Consider the following 21,569-nt stretch of genomic DNA (forward strand, 5'->3'; position numbering starts at 1 on the left):
TGCACCTCATGTGATTTCGGCACTAGGTCCTGAAATTCGGTCCAAATAGGGCACATCATCTTACTGCATCCACACCAGGTTAATTGCAATGAGAAAGTGAAATCAGTTTAAGTGATATCAAAACCTAGAAAGCCCCAGGGACTGTGGACAGACTAGTGTTGGATCTCGGGTCTAGTACTACCAGACAGACAGGCTTGAGCCTCACTTGCTCCATCTGTAAATAACAATAGTACATACGATTCCGCAGGGCCCTATGGGTATTAGGTCAAGTTAGGTGTGTCAAAGCACCTTGTACAGAAAATGATTCTTCCATTTTTTTTTTTACCTCTCTGATTATTTTGCTCTTGGTCATGTCAAGAAAAATATTCTATTCACTTAACCTCCAGAAAGACATATCAGAAGCAGTTAAAGAAAGAAAGAGTTCCGGATGGGGTCACTCTAGGAACACTGAGGACTTTTCTGGCATTAAAGATTAAGTCTCGTATGGCATCGGATATGAATTTGATAAGCACACTATCAGGAAAACATGTATACAGAGCATTCCTTTGAACTTTAAGGAGGTAATGCAGAGATCAACCAAATACACAGACTATCACAGAAATAAGACATGAATTTAGAAAGCAGACCAAACAAAGAAATATAAATAGGTTCTGGAAATGCCAAAAGAAAAAAAAAACCAATCGCTGGATGTTGAATCCATAATGGGGTGAAATAGTTATTAAAGTGTAAGTTTTAAAAAGGTAAAATTCTGACTCTTACAAGTATTAAATGAATATGTGTCAAATATTCTATTTAACTTAGGCAGGAACCAGCAAGATGTCAGACCCCATCCAAAGAGCGCTAGAGAAGCTAAACTGCTGGGATAAGATTAGTGCTGGGTCAGATAGAAAACTGACTAACGTCTTAGAGAGCAGTCGGCCATAATTTGGGGGATATCTGTCCCACTGGGCAGGAATTCTTTGCATTTCTACAGGACAAAGATCTGCCAGCTGACTGTATCCCGACCAGCTATAAAATGACCTCACCAACAGAAAGCCAAGCCCAGAAAGCACGTGTGTTCATGCCTTTCGTCAACAGCGAAGACTCAGAGAACTTTTTAGACGCTGTAAAGTGAGGTCATCTGGGATGCCTGACCTCTCAAGCCGACATTGTGAAGACTAACTGCCTCTTCCCATAAAAAACCCTTGGAGCCGTTTTTACTCAGGGGACAAGTCACCGTTCTTGACCAGAACGACTGGGCTGTGACTGCCTATTGCAGGGGTGAACTCACTGAGTGAGACCCCAGCGCTGGGAGGACACCTGGAAAGGGCTACTTCGATTAGTTTTCTCTCTCACCTGGGAAGATCTTTTGCCATTTTAACAATATTAACTTGACAAGAGGTCAGGGTGGGGGATCCCATTGGAAGCTTAAACCTCAGTCTCTCAAAATGCATCAAAATAAAATTCACTGGAGATGTTGAATTAAAATAATTTGGACTTTGGACCTAGGAGTGGAATTCCTGGGTCAAATGGTATTTTTATTTTTAGTTTTTTGAGGAACCTCCACATTGCTTTCTGCAATGGTTAAACTAATTTACATTCCCACCAGCAGTGTAGGAGGGTTCCCCTTTCTCTGCATCCTTGCCAGCATTTGTTGTTCTTAGTCTTTTCTATGTTGGTCATCCTAACTGGTGTGAGGTGATAGCTCGTTGTGGTTTTAATTTGCATTTTGCTGATAATTAGGGATGTGAAGCATCTTTTCATGTGCCTGTTGGCCATCTGGATTTCTTCTCTGGAGAAGTGTCTGTTCATATCCTCCGTCCATTTTTTTAATAGGGTTATTTGCTTTTTGGGTGTTAAGGCATGTGAGTTCTTTATATATTTTGGATGTTAACCCTTGTCGGATATGTCCATCAGTAGATGAATGGATAAAGAAGATGTGGTACATATACACAATGAAATATTATTCAGCCATAAGAAAGAAACAAATCCTACCATTTGTAGCAACATGGTTGGAGCTAGAGGGTATTATGCTCAGGGAAATAAGTCAGGCAGAGAAAAGACAAATACAAAATGATTTCCCTCATTTGTGGAGTATAACAACGAAGCAAAACTGAAGGAACAAAACAGCAGCAGACCCACAGACTCCAAGAAGGGACTAGTGGTTACCAAAGGGGAGGGGTGGGGGAGAGTAGGTGGGGAGGGAGGGAGAAGGGGATTGTGGGGTATCATGAGTGGTGCACACAGTGTGTGTGGGGTCACAGGGAAGACAATGTAGGTCAGAGAAGACAAGTAGGGACTTTGTGGCATCTTCCTACACTGGTGGATGGTGACTGCAATGGGGTATGGGGGGGGTGGGACTCGATAATAAGGGGAAATGTAATAACCACATTATTATTCTTGTGAAACCTTCATAAGAGTGTATATCTATGATACCTTAATAAAAAAATAATAATTTGGACCATTTTATTGTATTTTAACACAAACTGAAAAAAAAAAACAGGAGAAAATCAAGAAGGAACAGAAGATCAGTTAGCACTACAGGTTTTGAAAAGGTACAAGAAAGCAAAGGAGAGAAATTTATTTCACGCTGTACACATCTAATGGCATAAAAAGCTGGGATTCGCTACTGCTGTGGTGATGATAAATTTTATTTATGTTTAAAACAAACAATAAGCAGGCCTGTAATTTAAGTTGTGCAGAGACACATAAAGAATGTCAGAGCTCACTGGGACCTTCAAAGGAAGGAAGACTGACAGGTAATAAAACTATACCTTAATCTCGTGGGGTTTTAAAATCATTTCAATATTTCATAGACGAATTCAAAGTGCTTACTTTTCTGGGATTGTACAGAATTCCTGGAAACAGTAATTTACAGTGAAGAGAGAAACAGGGTTGTTTTTTTTCCCAAATAAATAAGTTAATATTGATATTTGCCTTTGTAAAGAAGTTGTGGAAATGGCTATAAATTGACGACTTCCAACTGAGGAGCGCCTCTTCAGCCTTGTGACCCCGTGCCAGCCAGTGGCCGGCGTGCTTGACAGAATTCAGAACGAGCAGCAACAGCAAACGGCAGAATGAGCTTTGAGCCCCAGAGACATCTTCCTGTGCTCGCGCTCCATCTGTGCGTGTGTGGTACCCTCCCCACAGCGCAGAGAGGCTGAGCTACAGACGGTACGATGGGAAAATGCAGAAACAGCTTTCGTGCTAAGCCAAGCATTCACAAAATACTTTCATTCCACAGCCCACATCCTAAACTGGGAGTTTATCTGAGGGCACTGGGAGCCGTTCTTCAGGTTCAGGCACAAAGAGCAGAGGAAGGCAGTGTGGTGAGATGGCCACTCTCTCCGGGATATGCCAACGCTGGGCTGTGGGGTCTGGGGGAGGGTGTATGGTGCAAATCGTGGGCCTCCCGGGGAACAAATACATTCAGGCAGCCGGGGGTCCTGAGAAGGCTCCTGGCAGGTGACCGGAGGGTAGGATTTGCACCTCATCCCAAACAGGTTTGTTGACAGAGGCTGAAAGAAAGAAGAATGGAGCCAGTGATTTGTGTTTTATTTGCTATGTGTGCTGTGAGGGACCTTTTTTATTCATCAGGAGCTGCTGTTCCTCCAAAATGCAGGAAAACATTTGGTCCTGTGTTCTGCTCTCTCTGTATCGGTCCCCTTTCTCAAGTCGTACTGAGGCTCTGATTTTCTCCCTCCTTGACGTCTGGACTCTCGTCCGCCACCCTGTCCTGGGCTCCCAGCATGAAGTAGACACGGCAGGAGGGCAGAGAGCACGGCAGGAGGCAGGGCCTGGGGACACACCAAGCCCACGGCCACCATTACTGTCTTCCTCGCCTTCTCTCAGACACACACACATGAACACAAACATACACAAACATCTATCCCCCCCCACACACACCAGGAGGCATTCCTTAGTCACTGATCTAGGAATGCATATTGCTTATTCCAGAAGGATCTACCCCAAAGCTGAGAGGGGTGATTAAATTCCAACCTGGCCAGAAACATTTGCCTGGTTCCCGCGCTTGAAGTCCTGAATGCAGCCAGAGCTCAGGTTCACTCTAACTAAACTCATTCTTTTAATTGTGACATTCGAGAGGCTCTGGAAGCTTCTGTGCAGGCAGGCACCAGGTTCTGCCGCTGCCCCAACTCCACCACATTGTATCAGAAGTCACCCAACCTTTTAAATTGCCTTATTTTCTGAAAAATGCTCAGTAGGTTCTCCCTGTTTCTGAAGAATTTCAGAGAAGTAAACTTTTGAAAAGGATATCAAAATGATTTCCATATATTTGGGGAATATTCTATGTATTTCCAAAACATATTTGCCTGTACTTACATAGGGGTACCTTGGCAAGGGCTGTAATTTTAGGTGTGTTAAATTGGGTGATAAGAAACTCCCTGGGTTGTGGTCAAAGCCAGCAAGCCAGTGTTCCGGGCATGGTGCACAGGCAGCCTTGGGTGAGCCGGGAGCGGGCACGGATCTGGGTTCTGGGCCACAGCCCTGCGTCATACCTGCCTCCATCCCAGGCTGTGACAGAGTCCTTGAAGCTGGAATGTTAAACCTTAAACTTTGTGTAGGACCACTAGGAACATACCCAGGCAGAGGAGGAGGTGTATTTCCTGCTTTAATGAGGTAACCCAGGAGACTGGGAGAGGAAGTCGAGGCCTGCGCACATGGCAGGTATGGGCGGGCAGTGCCCCCAGTCACCCTACGTCAGAACGTCCTCTCTGTCAGCCCTCCCTGAAGTGCTTGTTGGCAAGTCCCCCAGAGTGACTATCCTCAGAGACAGTAAGTGTGCAGTCGAAAAACTATGGACGTTGGGATCAGGTAAACCCGGTTGAAATCTCAACTCTGCTCCTGAGATTCTGAGGGGACTTGTACAAGTTTAAGACTCTCTGAGTTCATTGTTTTTTGGGGAAAAGTTTCTTCATCCCATAAAAGGATAAAAGGGAGAGAAGAAAATGAGGTAACTCACCTAAGTGGTCACATCTTTCACCAGAAGGAAACATGGCATAAAGCGTTAGACTGAGAATCGAGACACCTTGCTCCGAAACCTGGCGTCCACAGGAGCAAGGGGCTCCGGCTCTCTGGGCTTCAATGTCACCACCTTTGAAAGAGAGCAAATGACCCGAAGTTTCCTTCACCACTACGGTCCTGTGAGCACAGCTGCTGAATGTCACAACAGATGTATGCATGGCGGTGAAGAAAAGGTCTTTGAGAATGAGAAGGTGTTCTAGCGTCTGCATTTCCTTTTGGTCTTGGACGTTGGTATGAACCTCACCAAAGGAGGAAGGACTGAACCAGAGGAAGGATTTTGTGTGTTTTCTTGTTTAATCTGCGGTAGAGGAGCACAATGTCACTTTCTGTCTGGCAGAGTGGGGAGCTGGGTAGCTAAGCCGTAAGTCAGGCCGTTCCTGGCCTCTCACGTCCTGGGGAAGTTGCTCACTGGAGCCCAGAGGGCAGCTGATGACTTTGCGTGGCACAGTCAGTGGTACTGCTTCCAGCGTCTCTAGCCATGAGGGTTTTTGATATGAGAACCCCCACAGAGTGACAGAGCTCTGCTTTTTTGTTAATGGCATTCCCCCTGTGAAGCTTGGATAACCTACGAGCTTATGAAATGATCAGTGAAAGCAAAAAGCTGGCGGCCAGTGAGTATCCTTTACTCACGCACTGTGTAAATTAGCAGAAAGTAAAGGGGAGGAGCTTGCTTTCTGTGGAACTTGTTTGCGTTTCCTTGATCACTGAACGCCACTAAATCAGAGCCCAAAGGTACAGTAATTAATCCTTCAAAGACAAGGGACCTTTCAAGATACTAGTCAGTTCCTACTTTTATACATAGTTCAATCTTAAAAATAGGTATGAATGTTGAATATGAAAAGTTTTCATGTTAGGAGGAAGGTTTCCACACCTTCACCATTAAAAATATGAGAAAGCCACAAAGAAGTTCAATGAAAATTGCCTCTGCAATTTTCTGGATCATAGAAAAATTTGGGGCTTTCCTTTACCATTTTTGTGATACTGGATAACATATTTCTAAAACTGCATATATATCCTTCAGGTTTTGTTATTTTCCTTCAACAAGTTCAATTCCAATGAACACTCAGTTGAGACCAAATATAGCCTATTTTCACTATGCCCTAAGGACTCCTTCTCTTCCAGAAATGCAGCATTTAGTGCTAACCCACTTGAAAGTCATTTGTTAAAGTTTCAGGTGTTGTGAGGTGGTCAACATCTATGACAGCTTGGAATCAGTATGGTGAGAATATGTACACCAGCGAGACCAAAAAATGCTACACATCATTGTTTCCTTCCAGTCCCCAAAGAACTGCTTGCCAAACATCCATCAGTACAACACGATGGACCATTTATGAGACACAATTGAGGTGAATGTTTGGTCTGTTAATAAGAGTTGATTAAAATGAGGGAGAATAACCACACACTCATTCAGACATCTTCTGGTACAGACCCCCAGCCGTCCATTGAAGGTGAGTCACTTTCCCCCTAAACCATATCCATGTTACCCTACCTGCCAGTTTCAGTCTCCCTAAATGGCAGCAGGAACTGAAAAATACCTGGGATGCAACCTGAACACAGAATCCTTCCAGATTATTTTCCCATATTTTTGCAGTTATTTCACTTTCACCTAATTTGACATCAGTTGTATCATGAGCATCAGTCGGTACATTCCCCAGTGTGGAAAGTGATGATTAACCCCATTAACTAATTAACAGGGGGTTAGTCAAAATTTTCACTGTATCATCATTTAAAAAAAAAATTACAGTGTTTAAGCACTTTTGGAAAATAACAAGGGCAAGCTACATAAAATATTCAAATAATGTGTTTAGCCTTTCTTCCTTGAACAGGTGTATTTAAAAATTCTTATACAAACACCGATAAAATCAAATTGAACAGAAGGCCACAGGATAACATGAAGTGTCTGTTACTTGACTCACAGAAGACAGATTTTGACACAGAAAAGGCCAGACATTGGCACAGGGAAAATGAATTAGGTGTTTCACGGCGTCATCGTCGTCATTAACCACTGTCACAGAAACAACTGCTAATATTTATCGAGCTCTTCCAAAGTGTCAGCAACTCTATTCTAAATAGCTCTATATTCATTATTTCCTTCATGGTTTGGACGAGAAAACCAAGGGACAGAAAGATGACGTATGTTTCCTAGGGCCCCACGGCTCATAGGGGTTTGGGCTCAGTTTTGAACTCAGATAGCATGGACTTGGGAACGCATTATCTTAAACAAAGCATGACATAGTACTTGCTAAAGGTACCAGTGGGCGTCAGTGGACCTGCAGTACCTACCCTTTTCTCATTTGTTCACCTAAGGATTCGTCTCTGTCCCCCCACCTGGGCTAATGGTGTTTCAACTCACATGTGCCTGAAGGAGGACGGGAGGGAAGCAGGCACAGAGAAGGCAAGAAGTACTCTTTTTTAAGCTCTCCGATTCATGGTCCATTCCACTGCCCTTGCTGTTCTAGTTATCTTTAGCTGCATTACAAACTGCCCCCAGATTTAATGGCATAAACACGAAGTTTGTGGAAATAATTATTAATGGTGTAAATAATAATTCTTCTCTCTCACTGTTCTATGGGAAGATGGGGCTTAGCTGGGCAGTTTTGCTTGGTGTCCTCACCTTCTGTCCATCAGAGGATGGCTGGGACGGGATCATCTGAAGGCCTGACTGGGCTGGATGTCCAGGAGGGACACTCACATGTCTGGAAGGTGATTCTGCCTATTGGGGCGAGTTCACCAGTCCACGAGGGCACCCGCGTGGGTTATCTGCATGTGCCTTGTGCTGCCTCACAGAGTGACAGCTTCTGCAGAATCCATAGTAGCTCAGAGCTCCTTCCCAGCAGCTCAGGGTCCTGAGAAGGCCAGGTGGAGGCTGGGAGTCCTCTTAAATGTGAGCTGAAGGACTAGCATAGCATCGCGGCCTCCATACACTGCCTGAGCAGCAAGTGAAAGGTAATCCAGATTCTGATAGAGGTTTAGAGTCCTCCTCTTGGTGGGACAAACAACAAATAATCTGCAGCCATGTTTGATCTGTCACAGCCGCCAGGACCTGCCAATTTCCAGTGCCAAGTCCTACCCAACAGGATTAGGCGTCTATTTTAATGACTTAGATCAAGAGGGGAAACTGCCTCTGAAGCTTCCGAAAGCCTGCTTGCAGTGCACCCCGGCTGTACTGTGCCTTTGTATTTAAAATGCATTTTGCCAGAAATCCTCTTCTTTTTACTGCAACTAATACCATTTTACTGTGAAATAAAGACAATGCACATTTTGAAGAAAGTAAGTTTCTAATTTTTAAAAAAAAAGCAAAGTTAGGAAAAAAATTCTGGTAAGCACGCATTTTTTTTCCCCCTGACAAAGACCCTTTGGCTGTAAGTTGCCCTAGATGCATAGCAATCAATAGAATTTGGATTCCCTGATCACTTTCAAGTACTCAAGTGCCACCTGCAAACTAATGCCTGTCCAAGAACCCCCCACCCCTCCCAACTTGAGAATCCCTGGCATTTTAACAAGGCACAACTTTTTCACATGAGAAAAATACTTCTCTGCAAAGCATCAATCTCTCACATAAAGCATGGCTATTATGTCTATTTTAATTCTCTGTACAGAAACCCAGTCTTTAATGTCCTGGGACATTTTAATCCTGTGTGTCAAGCTAATGTGCAGAATACATACCCATTACTAACCTATTTACTTGGGTTATTGTTCTGGCTAAGGTGTAATTTTCCACCAGGCATTTGTTTAGAAATTTGGCAGCACACAGAGAACATTTCCATATTTAAAAAAGCATCCAAAATTTAGAATGACATCCAGTGATATTAAGCAAGTGTAGATAATGCTCTCGAACTTCATCAAATATTCATGGTTAATTATAGTCATAATATTTACGTTGTTGTGAAAATTAAGGTTGTGAGCTTCTTGTACACAGGCTAAAATAGAAGCATACAGACTGTGCTATTGCTTACCCCTTTCATTATCGGAATTTCTCATTTGTCATTAAATAGAATGGCAAGCACAGTGTTCTCTGGCTCCTTAATTCACACTGCTGATCTGATTTCTCCCTTGATAGGCCAGATAGAACACATTGAAAGAGCTGAAGAAGCATCAGAGCATCTCCCACAAGAGGAGAAGTATGTGGTCAGAGACCCAGTGACTACAGATTCTGGAACAAAAATCAGGACACATGGACAGACAAGATTGAGAGTCTCTGAGCAGCCACAAGGCAGATGCTTCAAAATCCAGAGCCTTAAAAAATGAGGCATATGGTCATCACATCTGAAGGGAAATAGGATGACCTGGTAGAGAAGAAGGAAGGGCTTGAATAATGTCGTCTCATCTCTTTGCTACTCAGCCATTGCTGGGAATAAAATCCAATTGTACGCTTAAAAGACAGGCGGGGAAAAATCTTTCCAAATTGTATATTCAGTTGAATGTCTATCTCTGAAGACTATCCATCAAAAGTAAAGTTCAATTTCTTAGATAAACTTATGCCACTATTTTTTTTTTTTTTGCCTTCCCATTCCTGACATGCCAGATATAACGTGCATGCCATTTGTAATTCTCCATCTGTTACACTTCTGGGTTTTTCTCATTCCATCCCTTCTGTTAGGAATCCTCATTTCAGTGTGGTCTCTCAGGCACAGTTCATCTCATCTTTAATACGCAATGTCAATATCATCTGTGGTTTCTTAACCTTCCAGAATCTAGACATGCTGAGCAGATGCACGTTTTCTCAAGTTCCTCTTACATAAGTCAACCCATAAATAAATTGAAATGGAATAAATGTATTAGTGAAGATATGTTCGGGGTATGTCTCACTTATTAATGGTAAAAAAAAAAAAATCCCAGCCACTTGTTACACTTTTCAGATGATGCAAATTTTAGAGAGAGAGTGAATGGAATAGTTGACAATGTTAAGTTTCAGCAAGATGTGAGCATATTGAAATGATGGGCCAGGACATGTCTGATGAAATCCCCTGGAGTAAAGGTAACCTTCTTCACTGGATTTCAGAATAGCAACTGTGAAGTTTTAGCAGAGACCTAGCTGAATAGCAGAATGAGAGAAATAACTATATTTTTTAGTTCAGGGTAAGGAAGGTATAAATGTATGATAGTGATGTGGTACCTTAAAAAATAGGGCTGATCTTCAGTTAGCTTTATAAATTTATACACACAGATAGAAAGAGACTATGGTTATTCAATGCTCTGCTGGGCTCAGCATTTTAGGATATATTGTCTGGTGTAGAGACCTTTCTATTAAAAAGGTCATTAGCATAGATTTATTCATTGACACACCCTATCAGTTGCCTATCAATATCAATATTCATTCTCCTTTTCTCTAAATTTTTTTAAAGTTTTTCTAAATTGTTTCAAGGAGATCGTGTTCCCAGTTGTATTATTATGTTTCCCAGCATACCTTGCAACTAGATGATATAATTATGGCCGATCAGGTGACTGTGAAATTGTGTAAACCCTGTCAAGGGGACATATTCCGAAGCCGAAGCCTCATTCCCTTTGCCTTGCATCCTTTTTCTTCTAGTTTGAAACAGAGACGTGGTCCTGAAGGTGGAGGAGCCACGTAGGAATCACGCGACAACATCAAGCATGAAGGAAAAACCACATGCTAATTGTGACCCCGGGGAAACTGGGTCTTGATGGCATTGCTGGGACCGAGTGCCTCACATGAAACAGATAGATGATAGATAGATGATAGATGATAGATAGATAGATATAGATAGATAGAGAAATAGACCAATAAATAGATAAGTAAATAAATAGATAGATAAATAAATAGATAAATAAATAAATAAGCAGCTCTCTCGTTTAAGCCACTTCTGGCATGTTTTCTGCTACTGGCAGCCTGTTCCCACACTGACCAGTACAGACGGTGTGTCCTGGGCGTGGGAGGTGGTGAGAGCGCCTACGTGAATTGGACAAGCGAAGCACACTTAGTCTGCGGATGTGGGGACTGCGTGGAGACCTGCTGACTGGCCCCACCTATCTGCAAACTATTCCAGAGAAGACCCAGGCTGTCTCTTAGCTCCAGGAGGTGGAACTGGGGCTGGTGGTGGGAGGTTAAGGGAAGAAGATGGGGCTCATCAGAGAAAGACTTCCAGAAATGTAAAGCCACCTAAAAAAAGAAGTGATGAAGATCCATAGAGAAAGGGACTGGATTGTGGGTTAATGAGGGCAAGGGGGGAAGAAGAATTGGATGAAAGTGGTCAAAAGGTGCAGACTTCCAGCTGAAAGATGAAGAAGTACTAAGGACGTAATGGACAACATGACAATTATAGTTAACCCGGCCGGATGGCATATTTGAAAGCTGGTAAGATGGGTATATCCTAGGAGTTCTCATCACAAGGAAAAAAATATTTTTGTTCCTTTTTATTCGTTGGTATCTACATGAGATGATGCATATAAACTAAACTTATTGTGGTAATTATTTCACAATAAATATAAGGAAAATTATTATGCTGCATACTTTATTTATGCAAGACTTTGTTCAATTACCTTTCAATAAAACTAGAAAAATATATGAAAAACTTAAGAGGCCAAAAAGAAGTGGTCAGAACACCACCCATCAATATAAAGTGGATTACAGTGTCAGACTGAAATTCACAAATGGAAACATTTACCCCCCCAAGATTTCTACTTGTGTTTCAAAACTTATCCATACTTTGACAAATATTTCTTGAGCCCCTGCTCTAGCCATCTCTTTATATATATATATATATATAAAGATCATTTCAATAAGTCTTTAAGTGCTAAGATACAGGTACACTCAGAGCAGAGAAGGGGATGCTTCCTTAAAATTAGGTTTTTAAGGTTGAGCAGAAGTTTGATGAGGAAAAAAGGGAAGAGAATTTCAGGCAAAAGAGCGGTGTACACAGAGCCATCCTACAGTGAAATGATATTTTGTGTGTGAGAAAAGCAGTGGTTTAGAAATACTGAGTCATAAGCTACAGAATGTTATAGCAGACGAAGCTAAAGGAGGCGCAGGGGACATATGGGGGCTTGGTATGCAGACCAACGAAGTTAGATGTTATCCTATACCCAGCAGCCCCCTGAATTCCCAAGTTCAAAGTAAAGTTTTTTAAATGTGAGACTTAACAAAGATGATTAATTTTGCATTTTGCCAAGTCAGACAATTTTTAAAAGTGTAGGCCATCATGTATTAAGATAATTTTCTCATAGAGTATATTTGCACCAAAAGAATAGAGTATATATTCTAAAAACAAAGTACAATATTTTTAAAGGAGTATTTTAGCTTTGTGTTTAAAGCTCATTTGCATTCTCCTTATTTTCTTCATTTTGCTGAAGAAAACTTTATCAGGAGCACCAAAACTTAGTAGTATAAAACAACAGCAAATATTTATTCTCTCTCAAGGTCTCTGGGAGTCAGGAATTAGTGGCTCAGCCAGGCACCTACGGCTGACGTCTCTCACGACGGCAGCCAGGCCGTGATTGGGGCTGGAGTCATTGCCAAGGGCTTCTTCACCCACACATCTCTCATGGGGGATGACGTGGTAGGCTGAAAAATGGCCCCCAGACATCCAGGCCCTAGTCCTCGGACCTGTGAATGTGAACGAAAAGGCAGAAGAGATTTTGCACTTATGATTAAATAAGGTTCTTAAAATGGGGAGATTATCCTAGATTATCCCAGTGAGCTCCAAATGCAGTTACAAGAGTCCTTATAAAGGGGAGACAGGAGGTTTGCCATAGGAGACCACTGAAGGTCCTACCCTGCTGGATTTTAAGATAAAGAGGGCACATGCCAGGGATTGCATCTCTAGAACCTGAAAATGGCAAGGAAATGGATTTTTCCCTACAGCCTCCGGAGGGAGCTTGGTGCGGCCAACACCTTGATTTTTAGCCCTTCTGACCGATTTTGGACTTCTGACTTCCAGAACTGTAAAAGCATAAATGCGGGTTATGCTGAGACACCAGATGTGGGGCAATTTGCTACAGTGGTCATAGGAAACTAATACAAATGCGAGGACTTCGACGGCTGGGGGCTGGAACAGTGGGGCTATTTATGCATGGCCCTGTTTCTACATCATCTCCCCACAAGGTCTCGGCCCATAAAAGTCTCGGGTTTTCTTCCACGGTGGTTCAGGTATGCAAAGGTGAAGAACTGAAGCGAAGTTACTGTGATTTTTAAAAATCTTGCTGTGGACGTCATCCAGTGTGACTTCCAGCACATTCTGTGTATTGGAAGTCAGTAGGGCTGGCCCACATTCAGGAGGGGAACCAGACCCCACCTTTTTAAAGGAGTGTCAGAGAATCTGCCGACATATTTTTAAACCACAATCATTAATATAGACTGTCATTTTTATCTAGAAACTTCATTGCTTCACCTTTCACATTTAAGTCTATGACGCCGCTCAAATAAATGTTTATAAATAGTATGAAGTAGGAGTCAGAATTAATTTTTTTCCCCATATAGATATCAAATTGATTCAGCACCATTTATTGAATAGAAAGCATTTTTCTTCTTACAATGATAATGGTTTAAAATCAGATGTCTTTATCTGTCCGGTCTGTTTCTGGACCCTTTATGCATTTCATTGTCTTTCTTTGCCAATGCCAATCACATACGCTTTATGGTAAGTTTTGATATCTGGTAGTTTTAAATACTTCACTTCTGTTCTTTTTCAGGATTGGCTTGGCTAGTCAGGGTCCGTTGGGTGGAGTTGATATTTTCACAATACCAACTTTCACTCTCTTCCATGATATATATCTCTCTGTTTATTTATATCCTTTTTTAAATCTTTCAGTATAGTTTTGTGAGTTTTGTACATCTCTCCTTGGAATTATCTCTAAGCATTTGATGCTTTTTAACACTATTATAAATGATACTTTTTAAATCTCATTCGTTTGTTGATTGTTAGTAAGTAGAAATAAAATTTATTCTTGTTTATTGATATGTTTGGTAAATGTAGTTATTTATTCTAATGGTTTCTATATTGTTTTGGATTATTTTATATACGCAATCATGCCATTTACCAACTGAGGCAGTTTTACTTCATGTATTCCAAACTTTGTATTTTTATTTCATTTTCTTTCTCTTGCCTTATTTCACTGATAAATATTTCTAGCATAATGCTGAATAGAAGATGCGATATAGAGCATCTTTTCCTTTTTCTAATCTCCAGGGGAAAGTGTTCAGTATTCGACCACATAAGTGATGTTAACTTAAGTATTTTGTAGGCAAATTTTTATCAGATTGAGGAAGTTCTTTTCTATTTTAAGTTTGTGACTTTTAAAAATCATGAATGAGTTCTGAATTTTACAAAAAAATTTTTTCTTTGTCCATGGAAAGAAATCATATTTTTTTCTTCTCTTTTGTTGATGTGGTGAATTGTACTGATTGTTTTTAAATTAACTAATCTTGCATTCCTGGTAACAAACCTCAATTATATTACATATATCACATGATTCACTATTATTCACTAATATTTTGTTTAGGACTTCTGTGTTCCTGAGAAATATTGGCCTGTAATTTTCCCTTCTTGAAATTTCTTTGCAAGGTTTTGGTATCAGAGATATACTGGCCTCAGTAAAAGAGTTTTAAAGTATTATCGTCCTCTATTCCATGGAAGAATTATCACTTCCTTTTATGTTTTTAATTAAGGATTCAATTCCCAAAACAGATATTGGACTATCCAGAGTTCTATTTCTCCTTATTTTTCAATTAGTCTATTCAACTTGAACTGTTAAATGTATTGTCATAAGGTTATTCATAATATTGTTATTTTCTTTTTAATGACAGTATATCAAATTTGTAATGTTTCATTTTTACTCCTATTGCAAATGTGTACTTTCTATTTTTCTTCTATTAAGTCTTACTAGAAATATATCCATTTTCAAAGTACAAACTTCTGACCTTGTTGATTTTCTGTCCTGTGTCTGCTTTCTGAGACCACAATAAATTTCAATCGGTCTTTCTAAACCAATATTCCCATGGCTGTGGCCCTCCCAGGCTTTTGACCAAGACTCTGATAGTATTTGCCTCCTTTACCCTGAAAGTTCCTCCTTTAAAAGGTTCTCAGCCTAGCTCTTTAGTCTCTGGTTTCACCTATATTCAAAATGTCCTGGGAGCATACTAATCAGATCTTTCTTGTTGACCTCCTTCCTGTAGAGGGATTTTTAATGCAATTTTTTCAGCACTGCACAAGTGTGTAGATTACACTCCACCTTTCTAACACAGCTGTCTTGGTCTCCTGCCATGGCTCAAAGCTCAGCAAAGTCCTGTGTGGGTAACTGGCTTTGTGACTGGGCTTTCTCTGGTTTCTAATTTGTCCTGCTGTCCCTGCTTGGTACCCAAAAGCTCTTCTGATTTCTCTCATCTACAGTAGAATCCTGTTAACATAACTTTCCTTTAGTTATTTGGTTTTCTCTGGCTGTGCTGTAGATCTTGTCATTGTCTTTACTGTTCTGAAATTTCACTGTGATGTGTTAAAGCTGTGAATTGTGTAGTGTTTTCAAATCAGAATGTTCATTACCTTTTTCAGTTCTGAAAAACTATCAACATTTATCTCACCAAGTATAGCCTCTTCCCGGTTCTCTCTGATCTCATCTTCTAAGCTCTAATTGTATGTATATTAGTCTTTATTTTACTATGCATGTCTTTTCACTTTCCTATTTTGTGTCTCTTAGAATTTTTGTGCGCTGTTCTGAAAATGTCTTCAGGTAAATTTTCAAATTCTTTAATATTATCTTATTAAAGTCATCCATTGAGTTTCAAATTTCATTAATAATATAGTTCATTTCCAGAAGCTCTTATTGATTTATATTTCAAACTGCCTTTCCTGTTTTCTTTTTCCCATACTGTATCAGGTGTTTCAACATACCTGTTTCATAATCTGTATTCCACAGTTTTAATATCATTTAATGATTGAATTTTCTGTTGATTTTTGAATATATTAAATTATATTCCATTATTGGTTTTCTCTACTTCATCTTTATTATGTCTTTCCTGTTTCCTATGATCTATATAACTATAAATTATGAACTCCTACTCATCTGGGATTTATTTCTGGGAGTTGAGCATCTATACTGAAGGTATACTCTTCCAGAGAGTATTTGGGTTGGTTTTCCTCTGTCATCCTTGTTGCTTTCAAACTGTGTTAATTTTTCTATCATTTTTTAATTGTAGTAAAACACACATAACACAAATTTGTCATCTTATCCATTACTAAGTGTACAGCTCAGCAGTGTTAACTATATTTACATTGTTTAGAACAGATCTCCAGAATTTTTCCAACTTGCAAAGCTGAAACTTTATACCCATTAAATAAAAACTCCCCTTTTCTCCCTCCCTCTCCCCCTGGCAACCATCATTCCACTCTGTTTCTATGAATTTGACTAATTTAGATAACTCGTATGAGTGTAATCATATAGTGTTTGTCTTCTGTGACTGGCTTATTTCACTTAGCATTGATGTCCTCAGGGTTCAGTCATACTGTAGCAAGTGTTAGGATTTCTCTCATTTTTGAGAGTGAAAAGTATTCCATTGTGTGTGTGTATATACCACATTCTGTTTACCCCATTCCTTGGTTGATGGCATTTGATTGCGTCCACCTCTTGGCTGTTGTGAATAGTGCTGCTGTGAACATGGGGGTGCAAATTTTGTTCGGTTTGTCACTCAGGGTTTCCTAGGCCACTTAAGGAGTGAAAATCTCCATAAGAGCAGATCATTAATAATAATAAATAATAAACTCTCCCTACAAAATTTTCTCACCCAGAGTTCAGACCAAAGCTGTTAAATTTCCTTGGTATCCCATGGTGCCGGAAGATTAATTTTTCTAGTCCATCCTATTCCTGAAGGTGTAACTATCAATAATCCTGGACTATATGGTGTCCTCATTTTTAAGCACCACCAAGAGTGACCTGAAAGTTTTACCTCTTGTCTTTCTGTGGCTATAAAACACAAATATCTCAATCTATCACATCAGTTCCTGGCTACTCTACTTCTTTATTAAAGCACCTTTCAGTCCTTTTTTCTTTCTGTGAATCCCTGTCCCCAAACCAAATGTTCTTGGCATCTCACTCTTTTTACCAAAATTTGCCATTAAGAATGGATCTGACATGAATAATTTGTAATAAGCTGTATGTTTCCTCTCCTAGTATCTGCGTTATGTCTTAGCTCCAATTGTAGAATTAAAAGATTTACCTTCAAATATTAGCCAGTTAATGAGACCATTTCTTCTCATGTTCTTGAATTCCTAGAAACTTAGCTCTACCCTTCTGGTACGTGAAATACACTCCAGCAGAAAGCAGCTTTACTAGCATGGCCATAAACATTTACTGTTATTATTCATCTGCTTAATTCTCCCCTTTGCCATCTGGAGAACTGACTTCCAAACTTCAGCAGAAAGAAATTCTCTTCTGGATCCTTCTCAGATTCACCTTGAAGCCAGGCCTGCTCCTTACAGACCACATCTTACAGCCATGGGTGGATAACTCTTGTGTGGCAACTACATACCCCACCCAAGTAAGTCCTACAAGTGGGCCTTTCCTCCCGCTAAATGCCCACCAGGGATACAATCACAAAAGAAACCAGAGAGTAGTCCCCTTATTTCTTCTTTTAATCTATTACACAGAGCTGCAAAGCCAATAGCATCATTTATTCACATGTTTTTAATATGAAAGAAGGAAAGTGCTAAACAGGCACAAGGGAAGGAAGAAAGGAAGGGAAGAGATGGGGTGGGTGTCTTTCCACAAGAAAGCTGTTGGCAAAGAGAATCAATGAGGATAAACCACAGACCACGTGGCTTTCTGGGCAGTTATACCCAGCATCAGCTTGAATGGTCACTGGACAAAGATAATAGCTGACTCTATTCGGCAGCATCTCATCAATGCTTAGGAAATGATGGGAATGAGTTCGATGTGTCAACTTTGGAACTCAAAGGAAAAGATTGCAGATGTGTCAGTATTTTCTAGAAATTCAGAAATAATTCACACTGTGATGGGTGCTTCTGTACACCACTGATCAGCCTTCCACTGACTGGTGCCCTGATGTCCAATCAAAAGGAATCACATTCATAGAAAGCTGTAGTAGTCACAGGATTCTAACTTTTTGGCCTCACATTTTCTTCCCAGCCAAATAACCACTACTTTTTTGAAAAGATAGAATTCTATCGATTTTTCTTATCCATTTCTAATATCTATGGCAGGAAAGATCAACTGTACATCGAACAATTTCTACATCTTTTTAAATGGTATAGCACATCAAAATATAGAGTTCTAAGCAAATTCAAACTATGTATTATATATAGTTAAGAGTACAGAAAAATTGTGATTTATACAAGGCACAAGTGCAGCTTTAACTTGAGAAATCCATTTCCAGCTGCATCTATGTTACCTTATTTTGACTCTGTTAAACTTTTCTCTGGTAGCTTCCATGGAACTACTTAATGAACCAACTCTCTCTTTTCATTTGAAATCCTTGTATTTTTGGATTTTATTAAAATAATACATTTGAGAGATTGTTTTCCACCAACAAAAATATATAAATAGAAATTATTTTAAATGCAATGCCAAATATGAATATTAAAATTAGCACACGTCCATGTAGTTTTGTTCTTTAAGGTGTGTTCACAGATTATTCAAATCTTGAGTATTTTCTGACTATTGAGTGATAATTTGGCAAAATAGCAGCTTTAGTAGCAGGACCCATGCCTTGATGAGAAACATTATAAGCTAGTATAATAAATATCTGGAAAAGATTTGGGACCAAACAGTGGAGTGTTGACCAGGTAATGGAAACGTACAATTTCCTGCACAGAAGGACCAGAAACACTTCCCAGAGAAGAAAGATTTCTCCTCTCAGTGAGAGAATGGTTGATGAGAATAGGAGAAAAAAGTGGCCTTTGTCTTAGCTATGTCTCAATACAGCAAATGAATGGATAGTTTCATGACACATTCATTCTTTTGGGGACATTTTTATAGTTGATAGAGATTCCAGTACAGTTAATAGCTGCACTAGTCAGGAAACCAGATAAACTTACTACTTTGCTGAGAAGGTTTGGTTAATTCAAAGCCCAGTCTTAATCTTAGGCAAATATTACCTACACTGTGATAATGAATGCATAATTATGGTTCTTTATTTTGACAAACTGCAGTTCCTATGGGGGTTTTGATATTTCAATATCGCATTCATTTATTCATTCATTTATCTGAATACCTGTGTGATACTGTGTGGACAATTGCTTATTCTATAGATTTTATCATTCCTAGTCTTCAAGGTATAGAAATATGGTCCTCTCGTTTCATTAGATATAGTCTGAAGCTGAACAAATGAGCTGAGCACCAGCAAGGACACTATGTCAGCCCTACTGATGAGGCAGTGCTTTGTCTTAGGTAACAGTCTTGTTAACAGCTACCATGGACGTTCACATAAAGTGTTTAGCTATTGAAAATCTTCAGGAATATGAACACATCTAATTCAGCTTTACTTCTATAACTACTGCAGTAGAGACCCATCTGTCAAAGCACATCAATTCCAGGAAAAGTCACCAAGGGAAGCAAAAACCTCTCAGCATGAGGGTGTTTTAATTAACGTTGGAAGCCAAAAAAAATCATGGCCGATTGAGAAACTAAATGACTAGGAGGTACCTAGACTGACTTTAAAATTTTATTAAATAATTGGATGAACATTAGGTCTCTCTAAAATTTGAAACATCAAAACTTTATATATCCATGCATAATTTAAATACTAATTTATTTTATGTTTGAAGGCAATTCTAGGGCAGGAAATTATAAGAGCGCAGTTTAAACAACATAACAGTCTCTGATGAGATAAATCTTTCATGTTCTTTCCAATAGGGTAGTTTATTAATGGGCAAACTCATAATGTTTATTACACCAAAGATTATCTCTACAGAGTTAGACAGAGCAACAATACTGGTGTTTGTGATGGAATAAATTGTGATTTTCAAGCAATATATTCAAGTTTTTAAATCTGAAGTATCTCTTTTGATAAAGAGCAACTGGGCAGTTGAGTAAATGCCAGCAGTCCAAAGGGGTACACATGGGTACTTCAGTGTCGTCACACTGCACCGGGAGAGGCAGAGGAATTAAAATACTTTGAAAGCAAGAAGGATGTATTTTTTAATTGAGGTATCGTTGAGACACAATCCTATGAAAGTTTCACACAAGCAACATTGTGGTTTCAGCATTCCCCCATATTATCAAGTCGCCCCTCCACACCTCATTGCAGTCACTGTCCATCAGCGTAGGAAGGTGCTATGCAGTCATTACTTGTCTTCTCCACGCTGTACTGCCTTCCCTGGGACCTGCCTATATTGTGAGTGCCAGTCATAATGCCCTTGAATCCCCTTCTCCCTCCCTCCCCACACACCCTCCCCAACCCCTTTCCCTTGGTAACTGCTAGTCCCTTCTTGGAGTCCATGAGTCTGCTATTGTTTTGTTCCTTCAGTTTTGCTTTATTGTTACACTCCACAAATAAGTGAAATCATTTGGTACTAGTCTTTCTCTGCCTGGCTTATTTCACTGAGCATAATACCCTCTAGCTCCATCCATGTTGTTGCAAATGGCAGGGTTTGTTTTCTTCTTATGGCTGAATAATATTCCATTGTGTATATGTACCACATCTTATTTATCCATTCATCTACTGATGGACACCTAGGTTGCTTCCATATCTGGCGATTGTAAATAGTGCTGTGATAAACACGGGGGTGCATATATCTTTTTGAATCACGGATTTTGTTTTCTTTGGGTAAATTCCTAGGAGTGGAATTACTGGGTCAAATGATATTCAAGAAGAATATTTTTAAGGCTTTATGTATAGCATCTTGCACAAAGAAATGGTCAATTCATGTTTACTGAATTGGTTGGAACTGAAATAAACTAATCCAAGGAAGGGTGCGTTCCTTTTCTAGTCTTGAATCTTTTGTAAGCAAGTTGGTAAGAACAAATAGAAGTTAACACAAACCTAACATACACTCTATTAACAGGCCAAGAAGAACCACAGAGGTCCAATTTCCTCCCTCCTGTTCACAAGAAGAGCTGAAATACTAAATTTTTTTCATTACAAGCATTTAAAGCTTTAATGATTTAAAGTCAGATACTTAAGAGTGAAAGTCACATCTCTAGTGTATGTTCATACTTATTTAGTGGTTTCTAAATCTGTGCTTGTAAAAAAAATTATTCTTAGTCCTTTGACAACTGCTATTTGTCCTGTAGGAAAATTACTCCCTAAGGGGATGCAAATTGTTTGGTGGTACTTGATGGGTCTGTAGTAATTACCATGCTATCAGATAGCTCAGAATTAAGATAAGCTTTGGCATCAAAATTCCATATGGTTGACTCTAAAATAAGATGCTTAGATGGGCAAACTACTAAATGACATGTGCTGAATAAGTAAAATCCTGGGTCAAGTTTATGTCAAACCTGGGGCTATCACAAATTGTATCTGGGATCACACAGAGGTCATTTGAATGCCTCGACACTCAATAAATAGTTTTAAAAGTTGTAATTTTAAGTAAGTGCAAGTCAATGGGGAGTAAAATAGACATTTTTCTAATCAGTGA

This window comes from Manis pentadactyla, chromosome 2 (genome assembly GCF_030020395.1).
Source record: "Manis pentadactyla isolate mManPen7 chromosome 2, mManPen7.hap1, whole genome shotgun sequence".
NCBI classification, from domain to species: Eukaryota; Metazoa; Chordata; class Mammalia; order Pholidota; family Manidae; genus Manis; species Manis pentadactyla.